Genomic DNA, 19899 nt, shown 5'->3' with positions numbered 1-19899 from the left:
AGAAGGATTCTTACCCTGGCATTTCTGTCAGCTCAGCTCTCTCTGACCTTCCCACTGTCTGCCCATCTTCCTCCCCACCTCCCTTTAATGCACTCAGCACTTTTGCTGTTCTTTGATATTCTCCAAGGGATAGTAGATTAGAGCTTTACTGAAAATTTGCATTTTAGGCAGAAAAGAGCTCTGGAACACCCGGAGAGGAAAAGGACACAAAGATCAAAGTGCTTTGGGAACAAAAGAGGGAAGGAGGGGCCATAAAATTTGAATGAGGAGACTGGAATAACAGGTAGGAGAAAAGTTGTATCTCATAAACATCTTGTGGCTATAAATCTGAGAAAGAAGAAAAGGTCAGGGCAAGAGAGAGAAAGAAAAGGAATTGTGTGTTATGGTGCTTGATTTAAATGGAGTAATGCAATTCTGGTCAAAACATTCAGCTCCCATTCCATTATCTAGCTTCAAAGGACGCAAATATATCAGTTCCATATTTAGCTGATTTGGAGAGATGTCATCTCTTTAATATTTTTCCTTAGTAGAGCTCATCATCAAATGTCTTTCTGTAATGGATCAAAGCATCATTTCTCAAGCTAAGGGTGAGGTTCCCAGAGAACAAGTCACTTTTGTAGTCGTCATAAAGCTCCCCGGGTATTAATAGCTGGCATATTCTTTGTTAAAGTGCTTTATATACATTATGTCATTCGATCATCATGATGACCCTGGGGGATATTCATACACTAAAAACTACTCTGTGATCTCATCAATGTGAATATTCCTTCCAACAATGCAAATCCGAGCTCCACCATGAGGCTTGCCCATTTTGCTTGGCCCTTTTCCAGCTCACCCCCTTAGGTCATTCACCAAAGGAGACTCATGCTACAGATATTGTCCCCATTTTGCAAAGAGGAAACTGAGGTTCACAGTGCATTAGTGATTTGGTCCCAGCCACACAAAAAGTGTTGGGGGGAGGGGTAAGATCTCCTCGTATTATAAATTCTAAAATCATTGATTTAGAGCAGGAGACCCAAGAGGCCATTTCATTCAGTGTTCTCATTTTACAGATCAGGAAACAGAGGCTCACTCTGGTTAGATTTGTCTGTGGTCAACTGGAAGATGAATGGATGTCCATCAGTTGGAGAATGGTTGGGTAAATTGTGGTATATGAAGGTTATGGAATATTATTGCTCTGTAAGAAATGACCAGCAGGAGGAATACAGAGAGGCCTGGAGAGACTTACATCAACTGATGCTGAGTGAAATGAGCAGAACCAGAAGATCACTATACACTTCAACAACAATACTGTATGAGGATGTATTCTGATGGAAGTGGAGATCTTCAACATAAAGAAAAACCAACTCACTTCCAGTTGATCAATAATGGACAGAAACAACTACACCCAGAGAAGGAACACTGGGAAGTGAGTGTAAATTGTTAGCACTACTGTCTATCTACCCAGGTTACTTACACCTTCAGAATCCAATACTTAATGTGCAACAAGAAAATTGGATTTACACACATATATTGTATCTAGGTTATATTGTAACACATGTAAAATGTATTTCCTGTCATCAGGGGGAGGGAGTAGAAGGAGGGAGGGGATAATTTGGAAAAATGAATACAAGGGATAATATTATAAAAAAATTACTCATGCATATATACTGTGAAAAAAATTATAAATACATAAAATTAAAAAAAAAAAAAGATTTGTCTGTGGTCACACAGCTAATAAGTGTCAGAAATAGGACCAGAAGTCCAAGAGCAGTAGAATCTCTGAGCAGCTCCCCATAAGAGATATGCAGCTTAGCTTTGACTTGATCTGAGGTGCTCACGCTGATGAGTCAGGTACCTATGTACTATGTTCCTTAGGGTTCTAGGGATACCACTGAGGCATTGGAGACCATCTTTTCTAGTGCTATAGCTCATGAACTCCTACTGGTATGCTTTCTGACATAGCTATCAATTGAGTCAGCTGGACTTAAATAGATAATAGAAAGAAGTATTAACCATTAAGGTGATCTTGTTGGTACTACGCCCCCTCTCCCAACTCCTGCTCAATATATGTCACATTCTCCATTGAGCATATATAGAGTCTAGGGGAAAGTGAGCTCAGGCTTAGAGTTAACTTGTAGGTCGTGTCGTTGTCCCTAGCTATCTCCTTCCCCCTCCTCGATTCCATCCTCACTTTTGGAGGGCACTCTCTCAAGGAATATCTTTACTGAGCTCTCAATAGAGCTGGAAATCTGCATGAGATATGTTCTTTGTTCTAGACTCTGTGACCAACGTCCTCTTTCCTAGAAGAGAGATGATAGAATCTCAATGGAAGAAGGAAGGGTCACAGCCCTCATTTTATGGAAGTCACAGTCTTGGCTACAGAAGGCAGTAGAAGCATATGGGCAATTACTTGCACGCATATTTAGGTAACTTGTTGACATATTTCTAGATGTGGAAATCTATAGGCAGTGTACATTTGCTGATAGCAATACTGAGGACCTGATGGGTACCTTTGAGAATTAAAGGAAAGAATCATTGAGGCTGGATTTAGTTAAGACTTAGGTTGGTTTGGACTTAGAATCCCCATGTCTACAAGATCATTTAAGTTATCAAGTAAATACAGGTTACAGTGACTACCTTGGGAGCTCCACAAAAGCAAGAATTGTCTGAACTTCGGATCTTCCTCAGCCTAAACACAATCCAAACACAGAACTGATTGAACAAGTTAGGTTAGCAGAGACATGTTTAGAATGGATTCTAGATGCCACTTTAGGCAAAAGCTCAAAAAGGAAGAACATTTCAAAGTATTAGGATGGCTTAGCTTACACGCCTGGTCCCCATTTGTGTGTCGGTTACTAAATGCCATATAGCATGCTTCAAGTCTCCTTATAATACCACGCAAGTGTGTTAATTTACACAGAAGCTATAACCATATTACAGCTAAATAATAATTCCGCAGGAATCTTGCTTGTTCAAGTCCAACTGCCTACTGGGAAGGTAAAAAAAAAGAGCTGCTCCGAACGTACAATTATTAGGCATTGGGGAGAGAGGAATAGCTGCTTGAGAAAAGAGGTAATAAACTTTGGAAACTCATTAGTCCGAAAGGTTGGATAGTCAGGAAGTATTTATGAATGACTTCTTGTGGGACTAGGCTGTACCAAGCATTATAGGAGATACCAAGGAAGGAGCCATGATAACAATCAAGAAGTCTACAAAACACGAAGGGAAATCAGGGAAGCATCATAGGAGATACCAAGGAAGCAGCCATGATAACAATCAAGAAGTCTACAAAGCACGAAGGGAAATCAGGGAAGCATCATAGGAGATACCAAGGAAGCAGCCATGATAACAATCAAGAAGTCTACAAAGCACGAAGGGAAGTCAGAAATAACTAACTGGAATAATAAGAAAACAATTAGACAAAGAGTTATAGTACACATGGTTATTCTTAGGATCCCACCAGAAGTTGTTACATATAAACAACTAAAAATACATTATAGCGATGAGACAATATAATTTAATACAATAGTACATTAGAACCTGGCTCCCACATACTCTTGCTTATGATTCATTCCCCTTTACGTATTTTCTGGTTCAGCCAAAAGGCCTTCTTATTAAAGTTTAAAACTGCAATAAGACTTTTGGGACACTAATTATATATACATGCCAATATTCATGTTTTTGTTCAGTCATTTCACTCATGTCCAGAGCCTCCACGATGTCATTTAGGTTTTTTTCTCTTTTTGGGGGGGGCGGGGGAGGGCCAGGAACAAGAGGAGGAAGGGAGATGTAGAGGGAGAGGGAGAGAAAGAGACAGAGAAAGAGAAAAGAGAGAGAAACACAGAGAGGAGAGAGTGAGAGACAGAGAGCGAGAGACAGAGAGAGAGACAGAGACAGAGACAGAAACAGAGACAGAGAGAGAGAGAGAGAGAGAGAGAGAGAGAGAGAGAGAGAGAGAGAGAGAGAGAGACAGAGAGAGACAGAGAGAGACAGAGACAGAGAGACAGAGAGAGGCAGAGACAGAGACAGACAGAAAGAGAGAGAGACAGAGAGAGAGAGAGACAGAGACAGAGAGAGAGAGACAGAGAGAGAGAGAGAGAGAGAGACAGAGAGAGAGAGAGAGAGAGAGAGAGAGAGAGAGAGAGAGAGAGAGAGAGAGAGAGAGAGAAGGAAGAAGAGAGGAAAAGACAAAAAGAAGAGACCTTCGGAGACTGTGACTGTCCAGTGTTCTAAAGCTAGTAACATAGGATTTGAACTCAGGTTCTGTGGCTCCAGAGGCAACACCCATTCCACTGTACTACCCTGAATCTAAGTGATCCCCTTTAGTTTTTCTGAGTTCCTAATTAAGATCCACAAGTCATCCCATTGTCTCTTTCCCTAACTCAGTTTGTTCCTGGGTTTTGGACTGAGACCTATTCTTTATGCATCCTGCTCTCCAGCCGCAGGTTCTAAGGAGCATGCTGGGAATTAACGAATGAGATGAAGGTTGTTCATCTCCTACCCCCGAGGCACTTCTTTGTTTCAAGCTGCCACAAATCAGAAAGTTGGACAAAAGGAGTGAATTAACAGTTAAAAAGTAATCCAGCATCCCCCAAAGGACCTTGGGATGTGGATAAACACAGCTGTTGATACAGCAGAACGAGTGCTAGTAAACTGCAGCATCTCTCCAACATGATAACTTTGGCCTTGACTAACCTGTAGTGGATTTGAACAGCTCCCTTTACTGTGAATTTCTTTTCCCTCCTTAAAACCTCTGCCTTGGATTGTTTATTTTCCTTCATCTTCTGTGAAATTTCTGTCATATCAGAGACTGCCATTCTTTTAGGAGTCAGAAAGAAGAGATTACAGAAGCCTGTCAAAAGATGGAAAATGAGCTACATTAATGACTAATGCCTTCAGGGCAGCTAGGTGGTGCAGTGGATAGAGCCCCAGCCCTGAAGTCAAGAAGACCTGAGTTCAAATCACTTCCTAGTGACCCTGGTCAAGTCACTTAACCCCAATTGCCTGAGCAAAAACAAACAAACAAATAAATAATGTCTTCAACTTTCCCCTATAAGTTGGATTCCCTGGCAGCTGGACTTCTTTTGCATCTGCCAGGGAAAATTCCTACTCCCACCTTCTCCCCAAAGATGAAAGGTCACTGGACTCAATTGCTCCAGCCAAAGGTGACAAAGGCTTATACTTTCATTTATTTATTTATTTACTTTGCTGAGGCAGTTGTGGTTAAATGACTTGCTCAGGGTCATACAGCCTAGGAAGTATTAAGTATCTGAGGTCACATTTGAACTCAAGTCCTCCTGACTTCAGGGCTGGTGCTCTATTCACTGCGCCACCTAGCTGCCCCCAAAGGCTCACATTTTAACAGGTGTGTTTAATGGTGTGCCCACTCACAACATCATAGGAGGAAAGAAAAAGTTAACTGTGAGAGAGGGCGGATTTTGGTTTAATTAGCCTCAATCATAGTCACAGAGGAGAGTTAGAAGTAGAAGGGATTTTAGAGGAGCTTTTCTCATTTTGCAGAATAGGAAAGTGAAGGACAAGAAGACAAGTGCTTGTCCAGACACGGTAATAAGTGGCAAATTTCCTACCCAGATCCTCTGTACTCTTTCCACTGTACTATACTGCCTCCCCATAGCATTATGCTTCAGCCTATTGATTTCACACTCAAATACACAGACACATACATACACACACATACCCTCACATACAGACACGCAGAGCGGTATTCAGCAATATTGCTTATAGGAACCTATTTTGTGAACCCTAAATTAAGATACACAGTTGAGAAAATATATTTCCTGTTTAAACCATGATTTTAGGATCACAAAATTCAGAACCAGAATGGACCTCATAGTTGTCTAGCTAAGGGAAGGGAGACCCAAATCGGCTAAGTAAGCAACTTGCCTCAAGTCACATAACTAGTGAGTTGAAAAGTAAGGATTGACATCTACGTTTTCTGGTTCTACTTCCAGGGCTCTCTCCAGTATACCTTTGGCTGGTAGAAGGCAGTGACCCCTAAACATTGGGGTCACTAGTTGTTGCACAGAAATTTCTTCAAAACATTCCCCAGTGGATGCCCTAGATGACAAATCCATCCTTTCTGCTCACAGGAAGAAGTTGCCTTTATATGTAAGTGTAATGGGGCCTTTGGAACATGCCCAGTTGGCTTAAGATGGTGACATCCCTAAGGCAGGGCTTGCCTGGGGATTCCCAGGCCTCCTAAGAGGAAGGACGTCTGTGTTTCTTAACAATACACACACACACACATACACTACACACACATACACACATACACACACATACATACACACATACACACACACATACACACATATACACACATACACACACATACACATTCACATATACACACATATACACATATACACACATACACACATACACACATATACACATACACACATACACACATACACATTCACATATACACACATATACACATATACACACATACACACATATACACATATACACATATACACATACACACATACACACATACACATTCACATATACACACATATACACATATACACACATACACACATACACATACACATTCACACATACACACATATACACACACATACACACATACACACACATACACATACACACACACACATACACACAGATATATACAAACAGAAAAAAAAAAAAAGTTCCTACCTTCAAGGAGCTTACATTGGAATGCTGGAGGACAGCCTCCAAAAAGGGTTATAAAGAAGAGAGAGACACAGAGAAGCAGGAGCATGATTCTGAAGCCCAGAAAGTCAGGAAGAGGTTGAGAGAGCAATGAAGGCAAGCTGAACCCTAAAACAAATATACTTCAGGAGGAATTCACCAAAAAGAGACAGGACTGGGTATTCCAGAGGAGGTATATCATGATGACCAGGCCATGGGGACAACAGGATGTTCCAAGGCAAGGAGAACCCAAGCAGTGAAGGCAGTTCTAGAATAGGATGGTAGTAGAGTCATGGTTATGGAGTTCAGAAAGTCAGGAGGAAGGCCAGGAAGGAAAATGAAGCACTTGGGAGAAACAATGAAAAGACATATTTTGACTTGATGGAACTGACACTGAGAATCATTCAAAAATGGTCTGAGCTGCCTGGGGTGGGGGGGGGGTGATCTCCATCAGTGGAAGTTTTAAATTGAATGTAAGGAATCTTAAAGAGAAGATCCCTGCTCCTATGTGAATTGGCATAAGTGCTTTTGAGGTCCCTCTTATTTATGAGACTCTCTGTTGATTATAATTTGTGACTTCCGTAAGTCATGAAATTTGAATAGTGAATCCTGGAGAGACAAACCAATAAGTCAGACTTTCCAAATATCTTAATTTGGAAAAACTATTTCTTTAGTTGATATCTTCATTTCATGGTTAAAACTGACTTTTCAAACTGACCTAAAGGAACTCAATTAAAAAAGCTTTAGTTTCAGGGTTTAGACCAGAGGGTATCATCATGGATTGATTGTTCTGAGAATAAGATCTCATAACATCAGCATCCTGTTAAAGTCAGCCAAGATGAGATGAATTTATTCTTTTACAATGTACCCTTTGAACTGAATTATTTAAATACCACCACCTTTCCTTCATTAAACAAATATGATTGGTGTGTCTGGATGGAAGAAATTTACTGAAGCTTTGCAATGGAATGGAGTGGAAGAAGAATTCGTATTTCTCATTTCTAAAGCTTTTTAAGGGTCACAAAGTCTTTCTTCACAATAAGCCTGTGAGGTAAGTAGTAGAGGTATTCTCATTTTTACCAGGGTGGAAACTGAGGCTCAGAGGGCTTAACTGATTTGCTATGACATATAGACAAGTAGAAGGAGAGAGGGGGGAGGAAGTAAAGGAGGGAGGGAAGTAATTAGATATTTAGATATATAGATAAACTGATAGGAAGAAAGTGAGAAAGGAAGAAGAAAGAAAGAAAAAAAGAAAAAGAAAGTGTTTACATAAATATTTAGATAGACAAACATAGGCAGATGGATGGATAGAGATATAGACAGACAGATAAATTGACAGAAAGAAAGACAAATGATTAGATATTTAGATAAATAGATATATAGATAGACTGATAGAGAGAGAAAGTGATAAAGAAAGGAAGGAAGGCATATAGCTGATTACCTAGATATTTAGATAAATAGATAGGCAGATAGATGGATGGATAGATATATAGATGACAAAAATATAGATAGGCAGAAAGAAAGATAGATGATTATATAGATATATAGATAAATAGGCAAATAGATAAAAAATAGGAAAAGAAAGAAAGATATTTAGATAAAGATAGACTGATAGAAAGAAAGAGAGAGTGAGAAAGGAAGAAAAAAGAAAAAGGAAGGAAAGTGATTAGATAGATATGTAGATAAAGGGTCAGGATAGATAGCTAGGCAGACAGACAGACAAACAGGTAAATTAATACATAGATATTTAGATAAATAGACAGGCAAGAAGGCAGATGGATGGATTGATAGATTTATTGACAGATGACAGAAAGATAAATGATTAGATAGATATGTAGATAAATAGACAGGCAGATGGCTGGATAAATATATAGACAGACAAAAAGATAGAAAGAAAGGTAAATAGATATGTAGATAAGTAGGCAGAAAGAAATAAAGAGAGAAGGAGAAAAGGAAGGAAGAAAAAATTGATTAGAGAGATATGTAGATAACTAGACAGGCAGATAGACAGACAGAGAGAAAGATAGGTAAATGAATAAAAAGATATTTAGACAGACATATGGATGGATGAAAAATCATTTATTAAGAATCCACTATATGTCAACCACTGTAATTAGAGTCTCCTGGTTCTAGATTATACCCTGTGCCAGGCCCTGGCGAGGCCCCAGAAATACAAAGACAAAGGCAAAAAAGCTCTAGCCTTCAAAGATATTACATTTTAACAGGAGAGAGAACAAGCACATGTATGTATGTATGTGTCTGTGCATATTTATGTATACCAAAAATATCCCCAACTACTTCAGGAGTAAAGCTGAGCAAAGAGTCCCACACTTTCCCCACCACAGTGCACCATTGTGCCTTCTGGAGGGTGGGGCAAGGTGGGAAAAACAACTCACCATCAGAACAAAGTCCAGCCTTTTGAAACTACCTGGAGCCAATCACTGCTGATAAAACTTTCATTCAGATAATAAATTAACCCTTTTTGCTATTCTAGTCTCTCTTCCAGGGCCAGTGCCTCCAATTAGAGATGCCGGGGACCCAGCATGCTTTGGGGCCCTCTTTACCTCAGTCACTTGTGATATGAATCATAATATTTCTCTCCAATTCCTCTCATAATAGTTGTCCCCCCTGATAAGTCAATCAATCAACAAATAAGTATTTATTAAATACTTACTGTATGTCTGGAACTGTGCTAAGTGCTGTAGATACAAAAGAAGGCAAAAGACAGTCCCTTGTCCTGGAGAGGCTTACGCTCTAACATGCAAATATGTACAAAAAAAGAAATATTTTTGTACATTTTTTGCACATCTTGCAGGATGAATAGGAAATAATAGAATAAAATAATAATAGAATAAATATATAAATAATAATATAATATATATAATATATAATATAATAAAATATATAAAATATAATAAATAAATATATAAATAATAGAATAAAATAATAGAATAAAAACACTAGACTAAGAAGGGGTGAGGAAAGCTTCCTGTAAAAGGTAGTCTGTGTACGTGGTAAGGAGTAAGGTAGAAGAGTGAAAAGACTAATAAATCTGTATGGAAAAGAAAGGAAAAAGAAGGGAAGGGACTAATTTATACAAAAATACTTGTAGCAGCTCTTTTTTGTGGTGGCAAAGAATTGGAAATTGAAGGGATGTCCATTATTTGGGGAAGGGCTGAACAAGTTATGCTACATAATTGGGATGAAATACTATTTTGTTCTAAGAGATAATGAGCAGAATACTTTCAGATAAACCGGGAAAGACTTGTGTGAACTGATATAAAGCAAAATGAATAGAATCAGATTCTATTCATGAATAGAACATTGCAAATAATAACCACAATATTGTGTAATTATCAACTATGATTGACTTAGCTGTTAGCAATACAGTGATCCAAGCTAATTCCAAAAGAGTCACGATAAGAAATGCCATCCATTTCCAGAGAAAGAACTGATTGAGTCTGAATGCAGATTGAAGCAAGGTATTTGTCACTTTTGTTTTTTTCATGAGCTGTTTTGGTTTGGGGTTGGGTTTTGTTTTGTTTGGGTTTTGGTCTGTGTTTTTTTTCCGCAAGATGACTAATATAGAAATAAGTTTTGCATGATTGCACATGTATAACCTATATCAAATTGCTTACCATTTCAGGGAGAGAGGAGGAGGAGATGAAAGAGAAAATATGGAACTCAAGATTTTAAAAAAATTATGTTAAATGAATGTTAAAAATTGTTTTCCATGTAAGTGTGAAAAATAAAATATTATTTTTTTAAAAATGGAAAGAAGTCACAAGCATTCTGAATGCTAAACAGAGGAAAATTACTCAGCTCCAGTTCTTAATAACATGCCAAAAAAGGTCTGCCTTTGCCTTCATAGATTAATCATAAACCAGACATTCTTTATTTACAATTAGGTCTTGCCTGATTGGAGATGAGAGGATCACATTTTGTTTGGCAGCAATATTGTTATTCAGGCAGAGAGAGGGGGGGAAATGTTATGATAAAAGGAAATATTAGAACTTTACTAATATTCTACTAGGAGGAAAAAAATAGAATCAAGCCAAGGGAAATTAAGTTAATCCTGTTATATAGAATTTACTATTTTTTGCTAGACAGCTCCTTTCAGTTGCTGACTAATTGAATATGAAACCCATTAAAGGACAGAGTTAATTTATCATTGGAATGAAGGAAACTCAATTTCATTGTAGAAATGGCCCACTACAGTCTATACTTCAAGTACTCTAAATTTGTTCCATTTCCCCAAGTAAATTAAACCTAACATTTTTGACTCTAATATTTCTAGCTCTGAAAAGATTTGTGAGGGCAGAGGGGCGGTTGAAAGTAATTTGGCTTAAAAAGAATCACAAACCTTTGAATGTCAAATCTTTCTAGTGCTATTGTGTTTTTTCATTAGGTTATTTGTAAATATCTATTCTCATTGCATAGGAAAGGGAGAAAAATGGATGAATGAATTTGCTATGAATGTAGTTACTATGTTCCAGACACTGGAGATAGAAAGACAAAAGAAAGACATTCTAATAGAGAGAAAAAACATCTACAAGTATGGTATCCTGGGGAAGATGAAGTGGGAGGTGTGAGTGGAACCACCATTTCCAGAAATAATGGTAGTTGTTGATTTGATTATTGTTCCCAGAGCAAGTAGTAGAGAGACTATGGATGGGGTAGAAAGTGTCACGGCAGAAAAATTTTATTTATTTATATATGGCACAATATAGTATATACCAACATATTGATCATAGTATCCAAGATTTAGAGCTGGAAGTGATATTAGAAGCCATCTAGTCCAACCCCCTTATTTTAAAGATGAATTATGTGACTTGCCCAAGCTTGTATAGCTAGTAAGTACCAAAGGTAATATTTGAACCCAAGGATACTTTGCATTGCATCACATTGATGATATGTGATTGGTGCTTGGAACTGTCAAGGAGTAGTAAACTCTAATGAAAAGGTTTGGGGATGTATAAGAAAGTCAAGAAAACACTGAAAGTCTAAGGATTGGTTAGAATCCCTGACTCTGAGAGGCAGAGGGGATGTCAGGTATTATTTAGGACAACATGCACTAGGTAGGCATCCCCTCTACAGACTCCTTGGAGAATGGTTACCCGGTTTCACCCTGAAGACTGCAAGTGCTGCTAGAACTCATGATCTCCAGAGGAAGCCCAGCTCAAATTGCTTAAAACATTTTTTTCTTATCAAGCACAAATCTGCCTCCCTGAAATTTATTAGAGTTCAAACTGAAGATCTTTGACGGCATTTCAGAAGCTATAATAAAACCTATGAAAAGATCAGAAATTCAAGAACTTGATAGGGTAAATTGGAATGTATTATCAAGTTTGGGAGAAATCTTTGAACATTAATAGACATCAAGTCTTCATGGAATTATGCAATCCACAGGAGTTTCTCTTTCCATTCCTTTATTATTTGGTCTTCCAACTTCTTTTAAAGATTGGTTTTTCTTATTTCTACATTATTTTTTTCTAGCTGCTACAGTTTGTTGGGTGAAGGCAGTATGACAGAATCACATAGGATACCACGATGGTCTTCTCTGGCAAATCTACTGAAACCACCAGGAAATGGAATAGCTTCTTCCATGTGAACCTTTATCCTGATTTCACCACTTAGCTCTGTGGTCTGTTCCCCAACCTTCTTTTCTGTTAAAAATGTCAAATCCTAAACTCACTGTGAAGAATGTATTTTTAATATGGACTTATGCATGAGCATTCCAAGTATGCTCATCTCTGCATACAAAGAGCAGATTGTATATGAAACAATGAATCTCTGTTACTTAAAGTTTTTTAAGCATTAAGAAATTTAACAGTAATTCCAATAGTTTTGTTAATTTGCATCTCTTTTTAAACTTTCTTCTGCTCTCATTTGTGTATTTTATGTGTTTTGTTGACATACTTATTTTCCTTTTCCTTCTTTCCTTTCTTTCCTCTCTCCTTTCTTTTTTTCTCTTTCTCACAATTATCACTTATCCTCTCTAATCCTGTTGTGTTTTTTCGTTGTGAATCTCTATCCTCATTTATAGAAAAGTTGGATGCCAGAACTTTTCCCCACCAAGAATGAATGAAGAAATGAATGGATGAAAAAAGCATTTATTAGGTTCTCACTATGTACCAGACACTATTGAATCCTGAGGACAGAGAGACAAAAGATTGTCCCTATCCTCAAGAATCTTACTTTCTGATAGGGGGAGACTAAACATATAGAGGAAGTTCAAGTTCTCTTGGCTCATGATTCTCCATGTTCATGCAAAGAAATTCTCTCTAGTAACAAAGAAGCAGAGTCAAACAAAACAAACCCAATCATTGGCCATGTCTAACAATGCATTGTTCATTCTGCTCTTCTAGAATATCATCTTCTTGTCAAGGGGAGGGAAAGTATGATTCATCATTGGTCTCTATAGTCATGTTTGTCCATTGCCTTGATAAGAATTCTAAAGTTTTCAAAATTATTTTCCTTTATCATGTTGTAATCATTTATAAATTGTTCTCCTAATTATCTCCTAATTATCTTTATTTTATTCTATATAAGGATATATGTCTTCTCAGATTTCTCTCAATTCATTTCTTCATAAATCCTTATGGATTTGGAATTATATGCCATATCACATTAATATACCACAACTTTATGTTAAATATTTATTAAGTACTTATTATGTGCCAATTACAGTGCTAAGTACTAGGGGTGCATATTTTAAAAAATAAAGAAAAGACAGTTCCAATCTTAAGGAGCTTAAAATCTAATGAGGGAAAATAATTCACAAAGAAAAGAAAAAAAAAAGAATTCACAAAAGGAAATGGAGGATATGGGATGCCAGAGGATACCAAGTCAGGAAACATGATTATGATGTTGGAGTCAAAACAAAACAAAGCAGCTGGTGGCAAATATATTGCCTCGGCATTCTCTAACTGATGAGTAAAACTTTTCTTTTTCCTAAATTTTTTTTTAAAAAGTTTTTTTCTAGTTTAAAAAAACAACATACATATTTCCACAAATATTTTTGTACATGTGTCTCCTTTCTTTCTTTCTTTGATCTCTTTGGTGTATGCTCATCTAATTGGAAGCTAGATCAATTGATAGAAAGAGCTCTGAGTCAGGAGTCAGAAAAATCTGAGTTCAAATTTGGCATCAAATCTTCATTAGCTTTGTGATCCTGGAAAAGTCATTTAACCTTGTCTGTCTCTACTTTCAGAGCTGTTATAAGGCCCGAAGTGGTTGGGGGGACTTGTAAAGTACCTAGCACAATATCTGGCACATAATAAGTGCTTATAAATGTTAGCTAGTGGTAGAGGTAGTGTTATTGTTGAAGTGGCAGTCGTAGTTGTAGTAGTAGTAATATTTATAATAGTAATAGTAGTGATGGTGTAGTAATAGTAATAAAAGTCAAAATCATAGTATTAGTAGTAGTAATGTAGTAGTAGTACTCATAGCTGTAGTAATCATAGTATTAGTAGTGGAGGTGGTAATGGTGGTATAGTTGTAGTAGTACTTGTAGTTGTAATAGTAATAGTAGTAGTGGTGGTGGTGATAGTGGACTAGTGTAGTTGTAGTAATAATAGTAGAAGTCGTAGTCATAGTATTAGTAGTGGAGATGGTGATGGTGGTATATTGTAATAATAGTAGTTGTAGTAGTAGTTGTGGTGGTAGTGGAGTAGTAGTTGTAGTTGTACTATTACTAGAAGTCTTAGTCATAGTAGTAATAGGAGTGGTGGTGGTGGTAGTGCTGTAGTTGCAGGGGTACTCATAGGTATAGTAGTAATAGTAGTAGTAGTAGTAGTAGTCATAGGACAAAAGACATTCACAATTTGGTGATTTTTTGGGGGGGTTGGAGTATAGTTCCAAATATTCTGTATTGTATTTTTATTTATCTTGTTAGATACACTCAGAATGGTCCCTAGATTTGCCATCTCTTATCTCTGGAATGGATCAAAGAAAAATAAAGTGATTTGTTATTGTTGCTCAGTCATGTCCAGTTCTTTGTGACCCTACTTCTTAGCAGAGATATTGGAATGGTTTGCCATTTTATTCCCCAGCTCATTTTATAGATGAGGAAATTGAGGGTTAAGTGACTTCCCTAAGGTCACACAGCCAGTAAACATCTAAAGCCAGATTTGAAATCAGGAAGATGAGTCTTCCTGACACCAGATCTGGCCCTTTATCTACCTCAGCACTTAGCTGCCCTTATATATGTTTGGGGGGCAGGAATAACAGAAATCAAAAATCCAAAGATCACTGTTGCTCAGTTTCACAACTCTGGAGACCACTGGTAAAGGCCATGCACCATGAAGTCCATGTACCTACTGTACCTACTGTGTGCCCGTAGCCCTGTTATCCAGAGATCAGAACTTTCAAAGAACTCTAGTTTTAATGTAAAAAAGTTTCAAGGTTTGGGTATCATTTCCTTTTTGTTTTTGTTGCTGAGGCAATTAGGATTAAGTGACTTGCCCAGGGTCACACAGCCAGGAAATTTTGAGTGTCTGAGGCCAGAGTTGAACTCAGGTTCTCCTGACTTCAGGGCTGATATCATTTCCTTTTTTTAATCAGTACTTGAATCCCCTTTACCCGTAAAACCTTTCACCAGAATCACTTGCTAAATTTTGCACTCAAACTATTTTATTTCCTTTTCACTTGTTTTGTTCCCTGGAATGGTACCAAAAAACATGTAATAACAGATGTCCAACAAAAAAGTTTCCTCGAGAAGCTTGAGTGACCCACAAGTCAACTCTTAAATAAGTGACAGTTGGCTACATGTATTTTCAACTATAGCAGATAAGAAATGGATATCTTGCTACTTCCCCAGCACACACACACACACGTATGTATATGTATATGTGTGTATGTATATACACACATATATACATACACACATATAAGTATGTATATTTTAATAGATTTTTCTCAAAACAGATTTGATCTTAGTTTGCTTTGAAGGACACTCAGTTTTATCATTGTGGGTGTTTCGCTTACTCAGGTCTTAGTCCTTCCATAGTTGCTGATCTTGAATAATTTTTATTCATATTTTCTCTTAAATCCGCCATGGAAGATCTACTCCATATGGTAGCAGCCTTCCATTAGGTTCATCAGTTACCAATAGACTGCAGAATCCTAAAATCCATTTGCCAGGAACTCAAAGGCCATCTTTCCCAGACTCCCTTTGCTATACCTGTGACAAGCAGTCATGCAATCTCTACTCTAGAGAGAACCCATCACCTCCAGACATAGCCCATTTCACTGTGGCTTCCTTTCCCTGACATCAAGCCTCAGTTTCCCTCTTTGTAACTTCCACATATTACTGCTTCTAACTTGGATCTCTGGAACCAAGCCAGAAAAAGGTTGAATCCCCTTTCCAAAGGACAACTATTGAGTGCTAGAACAGAATCAATATATTCCCCTTGAATGAAGATTCTCCAGGCTATCACCAGTCTTCATATAAGGACCTGTCTTTGACGTCTCATCTGCCCTTCCTGGATACTCTCTAATATAACATTATACTTCCCATACTATACTGTATCACCCAGACTCGAACCCAACACTCTTTGGCCATGATAGCATGTAGCAGGAAAATCAGCTCTCTGTTCTTCAAAGCTTTGCCTTTCTTAATGACGGGCAAGATTTCATTTTCTAGACATACAAGCCAGTAATCAAGTCTTTGACTTCTGATTCTCCCATACAGGGAATCATTACTTGTACCAGGATCATCCTGTCCACTTGTACCCTGATCCTATTTTTTTTTGGGGGGAGTCACATTTTATTTTATTTTATTTTATTTTATTTATTTTTTATAATATTATCCCTTGTATTCATTTTTCCAAATTATCCCCCCCTCCCTCCACTCCCTCCCCCCGATGACAGGCAATCCCATACATTTTACATGTGTTACAATATAACCTAGATACAATATATGTGTGTAAATCCCATTTTCTTGTTGCACGTTAAGTATTAGATTCCGAAGGTATAAGTAACCTGGGTAGATAGACAGTAGTGCTAACAGTTTACATTCACTTCCCAGTGTTCCTTCTCTGGGTGTAGTTATTTCTGTCCATCATTGATCAACTGGAAGTGAGTTGGAACCCTGATCCTATTTTTTAAAAATTTCCCTATAAAGTACCTGCCATTTAGATTCTTCTGGGATTAAGAAGCTTCATGATGCCCAACCATATACCGTCATTGGGCCAATGCTGATGTTAAAGGGAATGACTTTTCAATGATAGGACATTTGGGGATCATTCTGAGACCTGATAAATTCTACATGGTAAATAAGTTCAAAATAAATCATTGTATACCACAATCTTAACCTTATTTCATGCATATGTAACCATCGTATCTCATCTCCTGTCTTATGGTCTTAGGAGCATAGACTTGGAGTTAGAAGGGACCTTTGAGACCATCTACCCTAATTACCTCATTTTACAGAAGAGGAAACAATCTTTTTAAAAGAGATTCCTAAGTCCCCAATGGTGACACAAGTAAAAAGTATCAGAGGCAGAGTTTGAACTCAACTTCCTCCTGATTCCAAGGTTAAGACACTATCGACCATATCATCTTTCCTCTTGTTTGCTTTCAAGAAACCTCAGAAAATCTCTGCATGGTGTCTCGATGACACCGAGACCAGTTCCCCATTCAAGTACAGGGCACATAATATTCCAGAAAGAAGGAAATTTGAGCTCATGGCTTAAATTGCAGAAGGAAGCAAGTTTTGTTGTATAAATAGAGAAAAATGAACAATAATCTAGGGAGAAAGGGGCAGAATCTCTCCCATGGACCACCTTCTCCCAGAGATCTGTGAAAATTTCTAGTCCCTTGTGCTTCCAAGGGCTTTTCCTGTCTGTGATTCCCAGTTAAGTGTCTTTGGGGGATGCTCTCTGGGGCTCTTCCCAATGGACTTAACTGTCCTATGGCAACTTGGGTGCACCAGTTCACTCTGTAATTTCCTCAGAACCCCAGCAGAGGTCACTAAATTTCACTCTAATCTATGCTTTCAAAGTTTATCTGTGTTTTTTATTATCAAACATCTCTCCCTGACTTGCTTGCATCTCTGAGCATCAGATTCTCAAAATTCTAAAGGCTTCTCCTAAGGAGGATTCTGCTCATTCATTAAAGTTTTTTTGTTTTGTTTTGTTTGTTTGTTTTTACAATGACTAATTACAGTTATTTCATTGGTATAAGTAGTTCCCAGAGGAAGAAATTTCTTCTAACAAAGCAATTGGGTCCTTTCTGGAAATTAGAATCTTAGTGAACTTGTCTTGGACACAGAGGTCCAGGCTCACACAGCTTGTATATTTCAGCTCTTCTATCCTTTTCTTTATCTAATATTATCTATTCTTTAGCTCTTTCTGTCCAAATATCCCTGGACCCCTCTCAATAATCTCTTTTATTTACAAAACTCAAAGTTTGCAAAACCTTTCACCACTCATTTGATCCTCACAGCAACTCTTAGAGATAATCAAGGTATTAGTGCCATTTTATAGATAAGCAAACAATTTAGAAGTTTAGAGATAAACCCAATTAGTTATTAAGGATTTGAATTGGGATTTGAAGTCAGGACTTCTTGACATGAAGTTCTTCACTTCTCATTCTCAAAATACATAATCTGGAATTGGGGACTGATTCACTCTAGGGTCAGGGGTTAGTGAATCAAAATGCTATCTCTATTAGGAGTAATCGCCTTTTAAATTAAATGTGGATCTAATGGATAAAGTGTGGGATAGTTAGCCAGGAAGGTATGAGTTTGAATTTTGATTCTGATTCTAGCCTAGCAGGGGCTGTGCAACCCCAGGCAAATCACTTAATCTCCCTGTGCCTCAGTTCACTCAACTGTAAAATGAGGATAATAATAGCACCTACTCACTGAGTTGTAATATATGCAAATATATGCAAAGTGCCTTTGCAAACCTTGAAATTCTATTTAAATGCTAACTATAATTATTTTAAAAGAAAATCTTCACCCCAAAGTCATGAATCTCTTAATGGTATGGTGCTAGGTAGGGAAAATATTTTTAAAATAGGATATCATCTTGACTTTTCTTAAATTATCCCACAGAGGTGACTGCCTCCATTGTTTGTGGGTAAGAACAACATTGAATCTGGACTAGGAAGACCTCAGTTAAATCTGCCATTTACCATCTGGAGTCAAAGGACCTGGATTCAAAACCCATCTCTGCCACTTCACCAGCTGTGTGGCCCTGTCCAAATCCCTTCATTCTCTGGGACTTATCTATAAAATGAAGGGTTTGAAGACTTTAATGCAGGAATCACTCAAGAACCACTTTCTAATTAGATGTCAGTTCTGTTCTTTAGAAACCAAAAGCTCAGCAGGCCTGGGGAGGAAATACAATGTAGGGGGAGTACAAGTCTGGGAGAAATCACTGAAGAAAAGAACATGGGGCTGGTGGGAAGGAAGAGGGGAGTCTGAAAATATCCTGAAAGGCTTTTCCACTGTTGGAAATTGTAATTTTCTGCTCAAGAGGCTTCCTAAGCTATTACAAGAGGAGTTAAGTGTCCTGGAAAACTGCAGGAAAGAGAATCACTCAGGATCATAGAAGCCAAAATATGGCATGTCAGTTCTGAGCAGGACTCCGGGCTCCTAGAAAAAAATAACATTTTAAATTGTTAGCACTACTGTCTATCTACCCAGGTTACTTATACCTTCGGAAGCTAATACTTAATGTGCAACAAGAAAATGGTATTTACACACATATATTGTTTCTAGGTTATATTGTAACACATGTAAAATGTATGGGATTGCCTGTCATTGGGGGGAAGGAGTGGGGGGGATAATTTGGAAAAATGAATATAAAGGATAATATTATAAAATAAATAAATAAATAAATAAATAATTTTAAAAAAAAGAAAAAATAACATTTGATATGTGGAGAGTATAGATTGCATAATGGCAAGTAAGGGAAAAAACTACCCCAAATGATGAAAAAAACTGGCCAAGATGTAAGGGAAGGTAAGCAAGATGATGTTAATAAGTGTAAGGTGGACATGGTGCCCAGGGTGGTTAAATTGCTCCGAGAATTGGCTGAGACATTATTTCCCAACAGTTATGGATGAACAGATCTCCGATAGAGTGAGAAGGAGAGGGAATGATATAGTCAAACTTTGCTTTAGGAAGATCAAATTGATGGCTAAGTGGAATATTAATTGTAAAGGGGAACGAGTTGAGGCAGAAAGCCTAATCAGAGGGTA

This window comes from Sminthopsis crassicaudata, chromosome 3 (assembly GCF_048593235.1).
Source record: "Sminthopsis crassicaudata isolate SCR6 chromosome 3, ASM4859323v1, whole genome shotgun sequence".
Taxonomy (NCBI): Eukaryota; Metazoa; Chordata; class Mammalia; order Dasyuromorphia; family Dasyuridae; genus Sminthopsis; species Sminthopsis crassicaudata.
Note: the sequence above shows the minus strand (reverse complement) of the source record.